This window comes from Protopterus annectens, chromosome 1.part0, assembly GCF_019279795.1.
Source record: "Protopterus annectens isolate FY-2018-M chromosome 1.part0, PAN1.0, whole genome shotgun sequence".
Lineage (NCBI taxonomy): Eukaryota > Metazoa > Chordata > Ceratodontiformes > Protopteridae > Protopterus > Protopterus annectens.
In genome coordinates this window covers 905,109,636-905,123,554 of record NC_056725.1, presented here as the reverse complement: position 1 = coordinate 905,123,554, position 13,919 = coordinate 905,109,636, and positions in this window count along the sequence as shown.

Genomic DNA, 13,919 nt, shown 5'->3' with positions numbered 1-13,919 from the left:
TAACAAAGGCACGAGATACCAACATTAGAAGTACAACTGAAAACTTATTATCTCACAAAATGGCAGCACAGCAGAACAACAGTTAAAGTCTTCATATTTTGTCTCCAGCTCTGTGACTTGGAGTGCCAGACTAAATGCATTATGGGGTAAATTCTTAAAGACAGAAAGCCATATTATATATTTCCAGATACATACATATATGATTAGAGTTGTGCACAATGCTTGTCATCACATGCAGGTTCTAGAGAAGTAATCTGGGATATTGTTCTCTTAGTAATGCTTCTTAATTTCTGCAAAAGCCATGCATTGCTGAATATTTTCAGTTGTAAAATATTGGTATAAATGAACTAGACATTCCATAGGAGTGCATGGTCTTTTTCTTTAATCCACTGGCAATATTATGTTTGTCTGCTTAGTTCAATAACTTAAAGTCGATTTGCCTTGGATGACTCAAAGAGGACAATGGCGGGCCGAGAGTTCCATATCTACTTTCCACTACTAGTAGTGGTAAGGGAAAAGACTTATGCTATGACAAGATATTCCTTGAGGAATTTAACAGTTTCCTGAAACTCCAGACTTTCCTTTAGGCCCAGAAAGAATAAGATGTTTTTTTCCCATTTATAATTCTTTACGTTTTCTGGTATACAAGATATGGAGTTCAGTAGCTGCTGATAAGACTAGATGTCAGCCGACTTGTAGTTGGACTACTTGCACTGCAACCAATGTCTCAATAAAAGCTCTCTTACCCAACCACTTTTTAATCATCAGTTATTGTGAAGTGACTGGACACATTATTTATCTCCATATTATCTTGCAAGACTTTAACAATCACGATTGCCACATCCTGTGGATGGACTGATGTATTATGCACTATTTGCAAGAATTCAATGTTGCTGCCCATGTTGTAGGCCTAAAATGAAGTCATAGGTCTTTCAGGTGTGGTTCCTATATATATATGGTTGTCAAATTAGGAAATAAAAAAGCCAAGCATGTCCTTCACATTTAGCACATGATGTCATATGCAGAAGTATATGGGATGTACATCCATAAGAGAGTAGCTAGAAATTTCCATGAATCTTCTAAGCTGAGGATATCAGAAGGGAAAACTCCTACAGTTACTCTATGCAGAGGGCCTTCTTGAAGGCCAGCTAACAGTGATACAAAGTTGTTATACTTTAGCATTGTTCAGTGTATTGAGATACGTACTTGAAGTAGAAGTACTTTCATTTGACAGAATGGCAGCAATTATACTATAGCTGATTAGATAAATGCATGTGATTTGATTGAATGCTGAAAACCCACAACATTTATGTGCCTACATTACTTTGTTGCTTATGGTTTTATAATTCATGCAATGCTCTGAGTCTTACCTGAGATTTAAAACAGAACATTTTTTCTAGTCTCCAGATGAATCTGATGACTGCCATGTTTAAGATCTGAGTTAAATAATGTGCTTTGTTTTTACAAAACAATTGTTTGCATTTCCTGTTTAAAATTAATTTGAATTAAGACATAATCATTGTAACAAGTATAGTTTCAGAGATAATGTTTCCATATAATAAACATGGCAGACATGTACAATAAAAAATGAAAGCCATTAATTTTACAGCATTCATTTGTTATGAAGAATAGAGCTACTCTAATTTGTCAATATTCAATATTTGTACTCTTATGTTTGTGAGGATATTAAAAATGTAAAACACATAATATCTAAAATGTAAGCCAATATCTATGCTGTTTCATCTCAGAAGACATACTGAGTTCCTCCCTCCCACTCTTTGTGCCTGTTCTTCTGTTTCTTACTCTTCTTCCCATTTATGCTTTAGACTGTGTTTTCTCTCCAGGTGGCCTATCTCCCCTCACTCTAGCAAGCTGCAGCAAATGCAGCTGCACTTAGCTTAGCTAAACATTATTGAACATAATGCAGATAGGCTATTATAACAGTCCATCTTATAAATGTTAATGGAACTTAAGAAAGAATGTGTATAATTTATAATTACAGCAGTAGGTAACCAGGTTATCTTAATTATTTCCTTGTGTATCTTTATTGTTTGTTAAATATGTGATTGATTATTATGTTTTTTTTTTTTGCATCTTTGTTTTCATTCCTGGAATGAATCTAAAAATAGTTCAGTCTGATGAGAACTCTACTCAGGTTAACAAATAAAACTAAAAATGAAAAATGAAAACAATGTCCATAACAATGTCCATAACAGAAATGATATATATTATTACTGAAGCAAAGTAAAAGTGGAATTCACTGGCACACATTCTTTGAAACATGGTGTCAATCAGCCAATTACGCAGTTAGCCACTGACATTAGGAAGCAAGACATTGACAATGTATTTTAAATTCCAGTCTACATTATATATATGTATGTATGTATCTATATGTGTGTGTGTGTGTGTGTGTGTGTGTGTGTGTGTGTGTGTGCGTGCGTGTGTGTGTGTGTGTGTGTGTGTGTGTGTGTGTGTGTGTGTGTGTGTGTGTGTGTGTGTATGTATATATATATATATATATATATATATATATATATATATATATATGTAGATTTGATTGTACTTATTTTAAGCTAACATTGACATTTGATATGCACTTATAAGTTGACTGAGGGTGAGACTTGTAATTATATTGTGAAGAGTTTTACTGGGATTTATTAAGAATGTTACTAGTTGTTATTATAATATTGTAGGGATGTTGAGTGTCTTTTATCATGTTTTTATAATGTTTTTAATTGATTCACAATGCATTTTAGGTTAATAATATTGGTCACTTAACTAATTTAATTAATGGATTTGTGGACATGATGTGGCTTTCTTGTTATTTAAACAAAATTTTTAACTATGGTTAGTTACTCTGATGATGCCCTGTGCCTAAAGGGTGAAAGCGCTTAGTCGGGTAATAAACAGTTCCTTCATTCCTTCGTGTGGATTTATTCAGCGTTGGTGGTGTTTTTTATTTTATTTTTATTGTTTTATTGATGTTATTAAGTAAAAAAACAACCTTGTCCAATAAAAAGCTGTGAATGTATGTAGAGAAAGTGAAACTACAAGTGTACAGAAAAATAATGAAGTTGAGGAACAGGTGTATAAGAAAAATGTGAGTCAAAACAAAAAGACAAAAATTAAAAATAACATGAGAACACATCATAACAATAATGGAGACATGAAAGAAAGCAAAGAGGCACACAGAATGTATTACTGAGCTAAAAATCAAGCATCATATACTAGGTGTCCTTACAAGCATAATCAAAAGCACTGCCCTATTTTAATGAGTTTTGTAGAAAATGTGCTAGAACGAACCATTTTGCAGGAATGTGTGAAAATAAAGTCAATTGTATTAAAAAGAATTAGTATGTTGTTGAAGGAAAAACATGAAAATGAGGTGTTTGCTGGTGGTATTAAACAGAAAAGAGTTAATACTGTGATGTATGTTAATGCAATGCAAGCACTAACACAATGGGGCAAATCAGACAGTTTACAAGGAATTCCTAAAATTAATAATGTTGAGGCTTAAAATGTACAGAGATACAGAGAGTAATATTATGCTTGATGATATCTTTGACGTAGAGGGGCTTAAAAAGACCCTGAAAAGAGAGTTGTGTGCACACTGTTAAAATATTCAGGATGCCTAGTAAAGTCATTTGTTCAACAACTGCTGACGTAAATGTATCAATAAAAAGTACAAAACCCTGTTTCAAATTGTAGACCTTAAAGATAAAAAAATTCCTAATATTCTGGATTGTTTGGTTTGTGGGAAGTTAAGAATGGTAAAGCAAACTATCAGTATGAAAGAAATAGATGCATATGCACAACAGCAGTCACACTGCCATAGAGGCATTTTGAATACTATGCAGAGTTATAGGAACAATGCCCTGCATGACTATGTTGATTTGTTTACATTTTTATGGAGTGTGCCAGAAAAATCTCACAAAATAAATCTGACACTCTAAGGGTAATACATGCTCATAGGAGATTGGTAGAAACAATCAGGAGTAGATTAGAGCAGGAGATGAAATGAATGAAAAGGTTAGGTACTGTATCACTAAGAAGCAGTTTATGTTAACACAGTGAGTGAAAGTACAGTTATTGTTCTAAAGCAAGACAATATTTACACTTGCATTTATACATACAATCTGAAGAGAGTAATTAAGAGAGCAAATAAAGCTAGATAAAAAAATTATAATTGTGAACATTTAATACATCATTGGGAGGTTACATGTTCCTTAATGTTTCACTTTGAGTTTTTTTTCAACACCAGAAGAATTCCAAAGAGCTGTTGCACATAATATTAAAGATTCATATTTTGTTAGACACATAAGTGATGATCTGTATGATCTCTAAGTATGAGGTGAGGTACAAGTAAAGCATGACAAGAATCTGATGTGTCTGATGAATAGACTATGACAGCAGAATTTCAAGTTACACAGGATGAAATGTAAATTATGAGTGACAAGTCTGAAGCATGCGTGATAGTCTAATATCAGACTAACTGAAGCCTAGTACAAAAAGGTCTGAGCAACTAAACAACTATGAAAGTCTGTAGAAAATAAGCTTCATAGATTTTTTTCAGGCATGATTCAGTAAAAACTAACACAGTTGGCATGGCATGATGTAACATGGAAATGGAGTTATCAAGTAAGGAAATATGTTTAAATGTTAACAATGTAGTTATGAATGTACCAGCATTAAATTGCCAAGATATGAATAATTCATTTGTGCTGCATGTAAATGCCAATCACAATTGTATAGGAGTGGTGATCCTACAAGAGAAAAGACTTGCTGCCTGATGATTAAGACCATTTACAATATGTCTGTAGAAAATAAGTTCAGTAGAAACAGACCAACAATTACTTCAAGCATTCAGAAATCATTGTACAAGGCACCTCCAAGATGTCAATAGAAGTTATCTAGCTTACAAAACTGTGATCTAACTGTGAAATACAGAAAAGGAATGGAATTACACATAACTCACATATACTGAGTAAAGTATACTTACTACTAACTCATGAAGAATTTCTAGAAGAGGACACTGATATTATTTGCGTAGCACTGTACTAACCAATGACAGAAAAAAGTAAGATAGTTCCAGAGATCTGGCATTGACTTAACAATGCAATTACTAAAAGAAGCTACACAAAGAAGCTGTCCTAAATAAATATCATAAGTAGGGAAAGAAATTCAATCATATTTTCTTTTAAGGGAGAAATTAGTCATGACTGGGTCTAAATGTGCAAAGCCACCAGCATAATTATTCCTGTTTAACTGAGAAGATACATGTTTGAAAGGATATGTATACCACATCTGGAAATAGTGAAGTCCAAAAGAAGTGGCAAACATATTAATGAACCAGGCAGGAGTGCTAACACAGAAAAAAATAATGCAGAGTTTTGCCATCTGCAGTACATACTATAACAATCTAAAGGAAGAAATGCTAGCATAACCACTGTGAGGTTTGTGTGGAACAGAGTGTTTATTCCAACTAAAAAAGACTTGTACCTTTAAATGTGCAAATTATTATTTCTCATTTTCTAAAACAATCAGTCAGATATACACCACAAGTATGGGTGTGATTATTGCATTACAATCAATATTCTCTCAATAAAGGAAACCTGTTGTAATATGTGACATGACCTGCAATACAATGATTTGTGCATGAGTAGGAATTCACACGCATAGCATGCATTCTTTATTATCAGCAGTCTAACAGACAAGTGGACAGAATTAACTAAAGAATGAAAAATTGCATGAGAATCAAGAGTATGAATTTCCATCTCCTAATTTCAGAATAAATGAATGTTACATTCCAATGACTCAAATTTGCTAAAATACAACAACAATAGTCCCAACAGGAAACTCAACTGTCAGAACTGAATAGTTTATTCAATATAATAGATTTGAAAGATCATTGAAAAACCTGATACTTTGAGTTGTTCATAATATCAAAGACTGGTAACATTCTTTTATAAAAACTTCTTTTGAATTTGTACAAAAATAATTTGATATGCTTAGTGTAAAATGTGTGTGTGTTTTTATATACATTTTATACTTAGAAAAAGGGAGATGTAATATACGAGGATTGTAGTGTTAAATGTGTTAATGACTGCCTACCGGCAGATGCTTATTATACATTATATATTCCTTCTAGAAATGTTTTCATGAAGGTGTGATTCTTTGGGTAATATTGCAGTTACCAATAACAGAAGAAAAAGAAAGAGAGTTACAGAGATAAACTGACATTGACTTAACACTACAGTTGCTGAAAGTAGCTACGACAAGACACTGTCCTAAACAAATATCATAAGCTGGGAGATAAATTCAATCTTATTTTCTTTGCAGAATATCTGTGCTGTGTACAGAGCATTTTGACAAACATTCAGATGTTACAGTGTTCATAGGTGTGTACTAAGCTAATGGCCCTGGAGCCTTTACAAGCCTAGCCCATAGAAGTGCCCTGGCATCATGCCGCCCGACTGTGCACTGCTGCTGACATACATTGAAGGCCAGCATTGCTTAACTTGCCTAAAGGGATGCTGCTCCGAATTGTACAGTGCTGATGACCACTAATAAGATTTCACAATGCGTTGGCTGAATGAGTGGCATTGTATATGTGTGGCAGAATCTGAAGTCTCTTCATGTGTATAAGGGTGGCAAGTCACAGCACTCCCTCAGCAACTATTCTCCAGCCATTTGATGTGCAAGATAGAAAGAAAGAAACAGTGAGATTGGGGTCACAGAGTAAAGGGAATGCTGTATATACAAGTGGATATTTTTTTGTAATGCACATGCTGAGTGGTGAACTGTGTTACACAAGCAGCTGTGGTACAAGTCCCCTTGTACTGGGGTATAGGTAGTGGATATTCCTTTGCCATTCTATCAAATCAAGCAGCCAATGTAATGGGAATAGGGATATGAGCAAGTAATGTGTTTTCAAATGCTAAAAGACTCGTTAAAGATTTACCAACATTAAAATACTATGACTTGAATATGCCAGTTGTTCTGCAAGTAGATACCAGCCAGAATTGCATAGGAGCTGTAAGAGAAAAGATATCCTGCCTATTGTGAAATAATGGGAATTTTGTATATGTAAGTGGGTGTCTTTTTAATATGTACATGCCCACTGTGATGAACAGAGGACCCTGGGTACTGCATTCATCTACATATGTCATTAACAACATAGCAGGCCGGTAAGGCTGCATAAGTCCAGATTGCTTATGGTCTGCAATTCTTGGAGAACTGCTCTGGATTCATCTCTTATGAAAGCTTGATGCACAATTGATCATAAAATTGGTCAAACTCAAAAGATCAATAGCAAATTTCTCCTGAAACCCACCTACAAAACTTTAAATAAGTATATTTGCAGGCGGCAACATGCCCTTGATCTACAAGCATATACATACTGACTCCATGGCACAACATCAACAGTGGGAAACAGAACACATTTCTCATTAAAGTACACACCAATCTTGCACAAAGAGCAATCGTGATATACCTAAGACTGTTGCCTATGATCTGTGATTACAGGTGATCTCAACCAATTGTGTTCAGGCAGTAGGAAGTCAATGAAATGATTCTCTGTCACCTGTAGATTAACTGCCCGGAGTAACTACAAACAGTTCTACCTAGTACAATGTTATTAAAAAACACAAAGAAAACAAAACATGCATGTGCCATGAATGTCACTGCAAGACATAACCAAATGAGCCAGTAAGTATTAACAAAGCATCTACTACCCCAACTTTTATACAGGCTCATCTCTCTAGGTGAACTAAGGTGTGTCTGCAATAGGCATGTTCATCTCAGTTTGCTAAAGAACCCTGTAATAGAACGCAGTATATTTAACCTGAAGTATTATCAATACATATGTTGGTGTGGCTCATTGCTTAAAGAACCCTGGCTGTGGGCTATATACTCTTTTCAATCCTTACTCATTATGATGCTTTATAATAAAACAACAGACTCTGCAGGGATACAGAAAATACCTACCTTTTCAGAATTCCTCTGCTAATTTATACTTACTTCATATTGGAATCATGAAAACATTTGCACACCTTCTGCAAGCCTTCCATCAGAGTTCCATATGTCTCTCACAAACCTGGAATAGCACCTTGCCTAAAGTTTAAATGACTTTGGATTCTGGCCTATGGATGGCACCTCAGTATAGTGCAACATCACAGCAGCGAACACTCCTACATTACTGCAAATAAGTTGCATGCATGGAGCACAGAATTGTACCCTAGAACTGTGTATGAAAATAAACCCACAATGCATGTCAGACTCTAAGACAAGTATGTGCTTCCCTTCTTAGGACAGATGAACTTGGCAGGACCATTATAGGGCTGACTGTGTTTTGCATCACTGTGGTTTCTTTCAAGATAATACAGGAAATAAGTCAAGGCAAATCTTTGTCTTTGAACATTGATATTCAAAGCCTTTTTCATTATACCAAATATGAACAATTCTTGTGTAAAACCACAGTTTGTAGTCACAGCATATTTATTTATTTTTTTTATTTATTTTACATTTGTTGACCAGGAAAATCCAACTGGATGCATGTCCATTTTCAGCAGAGGTCTGGGGAGAAAAGCTCCACAATAAATTTTAGACAAAATTTAGACAAAATCAAGGCAACCAGAGGTGTTCAAATTGCATAGTAAATAGCAGACTAATATTGACAAGTAACATATTATTCACATTTAGTTCAAGGTTACATAGCAAGTACTAAAGTTAAAACATAGATCAATGTCAGACAAAGTGAAATTCAGGTTTCACAGTATTACAGAGATTACACCCAAATATTAAGTAATGGTTTAGATATTCCATACTGGTGAAGATAGAGTAGTATAGAGTAGTTATTAAGTAGACCAGGTATATAGGTAGAGGGGAGATGGTAACAGGGTAGGTAGGTGGAGGGGAATAGTAACAGGGATGTCATAGGGTGGGGTGACAAGATGGCAGGATAGAGTTAGAGTTGGGCAGGGGGGAAGAGGGGGTGAAGGTTAGTCAGGTGGGGAACATGTGCACATATGTCACAGATATACTTGAAAATACTTGTTCCCTACCCATAAAAATAAATGCAGATACTTAGGCATTGTCAGCTTGAAGAGCATATAGCCAGCTTAGCCAGCACAATGCAACTTGTAAGTTGACTTAATTTTCTTAACAGTCTGTTGCCCCTACTTGAGAACTCCACAGTCCTCTCAAGTCTACTTGGTAGGATATTTCAGTTTGCAATCACTGTTTATGTGAAAAGACATTAATGTTTCCTGTGACTCTCAAGTGCATTCCTACAATATGTTCATGTGGCATCCAATCCCAGAAGACTGGTTTCACTTCCGATGTATTTCTGTATTCGGCTAACGTTAACACATTCTTAGACAGCAGACGACACACTTCTTGCATCATTCCTGTTTTCTTTCTCTGAATTTTTTCTATCTTGTATCCTTATGCAAGTAACATCTTCAGAGCAGCCCCTTTACTCAAATGAGGTTTTCTGTTTTTCTTGTAAACTGGAATGATGCAGTTCTCCACAATGGAATGCTACTCATGTCACTAGTCATATGCTCCTGTGTCCAGACTGCTTTGTACTTTTAACTTCTCTTTTTGTACTTGTGCCCTGTAATGGTAGAATTTAAAAGCTTTAAACAATACCAAGGAGTAGGGAGTTAAGAGAACGTTAGGATAAATGAATAATGATCACAAACCAGTCTGACCTTTAGCTTGACAACAGCCCTTTAGCAGCAATCAAGTTTTCAGTATAGTTTGCATTTCCACATATAGATGGACTCCATTATGTAACCTCATTTCTTAAAAAATGTATCTTTCAAAAAAATAGCTGAAAGCTTTTGTCTTCTCTTTTCTTTTATTCTCTTTCTTAATGCAATCATATTAATTTTAATTGTAATGTTTGTAAGCAAGTTAGTCCATATTTTATTACATGACATCATGATGACACTTTATAAAGTGACCAAGGATAGCATGACTGATAGTTGCAGACCCTTTTCATCCATGACCTGGGTCAAAGTATCAAGTACCATATGCAAAGACAAAGTAATGTAGCCAGCTGAGTAAAGCAGTTTGTCTTTAGAATGAACCCACACAGAAAAAAATTAGCCTACAAAAACAAGCCAGCAAAAGAAAAATACCTTATATGAGAGAACCTACAAACTTCACACAGACAGTAACAGGAGACTGAAACAGAGCCCTGGACCTTTAAGGCAGCAACACACTAACCACAATGCGACCATGGTGTCAGTTGCTACTATTCTATGATGTTAGCAAAAACCAAATGTATTTAATCTGGTACACATATCCATTCATACACAAAAATTACTGTTGTATATTAAGTATTACTTGCAGTCCTGGTGATGTTCTTCCATGTAAACTATAAAATAATACCTTCTGGCATACTGCATGCCTACATACTAGGTATTTTCCTCTTGTTGGTTTGTTTTTGTAGGCTTTGTCATCTTTATATAAGGTGTATGTTCAGCTAATTATTGGTAAGCCTTGCAGTTTCTAAGGTAAGATGCTTTTTCACCAAATTAAACTTTCACTCATTTTTAACTTAGACTGCATGCTTCAGTTTTAGTCACTTGGCAGTCCGTGTTGTTTCCATCATCTGTATTGTGAAATGGCCTCTCTCTGCTAATTAAACTTGTAATTTTAGCAACTATTTTACACACACAATTCCTGGAAGAACAAAGTAATGAACTGTAAAATTAACATTTCACTCAGAGGAACTGCTCTGCCAGTCATCTTTATTTGCTGTGATTTATTTAATTCAAACAAGTGTCACAATGAACCCCTTTATTTAGCCTGCTTTGGTCTTGTCTCTGTAGTGTGATGCTTCCCATTGCTAATCTATTTATTTCCTTTGAAGGGTTCATCTTTATTATTTATTTTGATCCATTATAAGCTTTGCAATCTAGTTTTGAATCCCAGAAAAGCCATCACAAATCACATGACTGAAAGTCACCTAAAATGAAAGAAAACACTATATACAAGATGAATTTTGATTAACACAGAAAACCTTTCCTTGAAGGGCACATCTCTGACATCTCCCATGTAGGTACCATCACTTCTGTACCCTCAGTCTTGTTCTAATCACTTATGAAAACAATGCCCTTCAGAGCAAGGATAAAATCTCAACTATAGTGGCCCGGTTCAATATATCTGCAGTTTAGCTTATTTTGCATTATCACAATACAATCTGTTTCTGGACTGGCTCATATTCTCTCTCCGTCTCTGTCTTTCTGTACTTTTAAAGGTACACACATGCACATCCCCACACCCATGCACATACATATACATGCACACGCACCCCCCCCCAAGCACAGGCATGCACACTGTGACAATTAGATCAGCAGACGCTAATGAGCTAATGTAACAGGCGATGCAGTACTCAAGAAACAAAATAAATTATTCAGTCTGCAGATCCTGAAGCTGAGCAGCTGAGAAATTGTAGGCTTTGCACTGGATTATTCATTATTCATGCTTATAGCAAGAATGGCATTTTATGTATTTGCTTTCTCAAAACACGTGCTTGTGAGTGTCAGCTCACATGCAGCTGTTGTCAGTAATAACACAGGAGTTAGGTCTGCAGACCACCCACTCCTTTTCTATCCATAGCAAGGTGGGTATCTCACTTGATGGGCTCACAAAACTCTACTGCTATGTATACTTTCCACCCCATGCCTATTCCCCACAATCTGCACAAGGATACTGAGTACTAATGACAGGTGAATTTCTTTCCTACTGACTAACTCTTGCAAGCTACAGAACTGAGGCACTTGGTGCAGCAAGAAAGAACACAAGTTCAACTTTTATTCCTTTTGTTAACAAGATAGAGGATACCTACATGCTTGTACATACGCTGAAACAGCGTGTGGATTACAAATCATAAGGGAAACAACATGAGTCAGCCTACTTTTCTTTTATATATATATATATATATATATATATATATATATATATATATATTTGTGTGGGAATGTTTGTGAGTGCACATGCACTCATGTACATACACGAGTTTTTGTGTATACATGAGCAAAAGTGCTCAAACACTCATATAAATGCATGGATGCATACACATGTAACAGTAGGTTATCTGTTTCAGAAAATTACTGAGCGGGAAAAAAATTACAGTGTATTGCTTTTGAGTGTCTGGCTCTTTTTTAGTGGGCACATCTGTAATAAACATCATTCTTTGGTGACTGAAGGCCGTGTTCATGCCTGAATTGTTACCTTTTCCTGGGTAAGCCATCACCTCATCCTAATGTCTTTTTTTTTTTTTTTATAAGTTACCTCTTAAACAGGTTGTCTATAGAGGTTGATACTACAGTTACTGCAATGAAGGCTGAGTGAACATAAATTGCATACTCTGCAAATTTATCTCCACGGAACAGCAATAGCTGCTAGCTACTCACTGTAATGTATCTGTTGCAGGGCTGGACAGGATAAAAGGGTCATATGTGCAGTGGAATGCACAATTTGTTGGAACAGACATATGACATTAATTACAAGGTCTGGGGAAAAGGAAATATGCCCTTGGTTAAGAAACGTGTATCTGTTTAGCAAAAGAGACTGATGCTATAAATTGCTAATGAGCTTTACCCTGTAGTCTTGAGTTTGATTTTGTCATTTTCCATTTGCCTACTGTATGACTCTGAGCAAGTAACTTAAGCAGACCTGCTCCCATGTCACCATTGAAAACAGGCAATTGTTCATAGTGAGCTATCTGGCAAAGAAACAGATAAAAAATATATAGAGTAGCCAATATGTAGAACAAATAAGCAGACAGTGCATTATTATTTATCTGCCATTAGAATTTAGGGTTTGGTGTTAATATTTTAACATCTAATAATTCAAATTATTTTTACCATAGGACTATAGTAATTTCAAAGCATTTTATTAGTGCTTCTGTATTATATAACCAGTCACTCCCGAAATGTAGCAATCAGCTCCACATTGTAGTTTAATGTAACTCCAATTTATTTTCTATAGCTATAACATCAGTTAATGGTCTGAATATACTTTGTTATGCAGTGTAGTCCCACAGGGCAAGTATGTTCATGTATGTTACCCCCCCCCCCCATAACCAGACTATATATACAAGGTTTGCAAAGGAGAAAAAACACTAGTTGGCATTTTATTTTTGCTCATCTCAGCAATCTAACCACTCCCCTCACCCTACCTTATTTTTAATTCTTCTCTCTGCTTATCCTGTTATTCCCTATTAAATCCACCTATAGTAAAGCAATGGATGAGTTAACCCCTTAAACACTGAAGCCACAGATAAGTGAGGAAGTACAATGGTCTATCAGTAATGAGAACTGATATTAGGTAGGTTTGATGTTATGGGGGCATCAATGGGTGCATTCACATGCGGTATTTTTTCACGTCATTCTTCCGCTTATCAAATGGCCTGGTCTGGACGTGTGACAACATATAGAATGATCAGCCACACATCCCGCAACCTCTTAGCACAAGAAATCTAAACAAAATCAAAAATAATGGGGACACAAAGGTGCAAACATAGGGGCAATTTTTAAAAATGGCTCCTACAAACTTAGAACGTTACTAAAATAAAAGGTGTTGTGTTAGCACCTGTCATTGTTTAGGGACGTCAATCCTCAATGAGTTGCTAGAAAATCACACATTTTATGAGGGACATACTGGATATTCTCCGAAAAATCTGGGCAACTGAGAGGTATGATGCACTGCTGATGCTATAAATTGCTAATGAGCTTTACCCTGTAGTCTTGAGTTTGCGTGCACGATGAGGCGGTCACGCAGCAATACCATCTCTGTAGTATTATAACCTTGGAATGGGACACATGTCCAACAGGTAGATCCTTAACTGTACTTCTCATCTACCAATCCCAGAAATTTCAGCCCACTTTTGAACTTGGGCATAA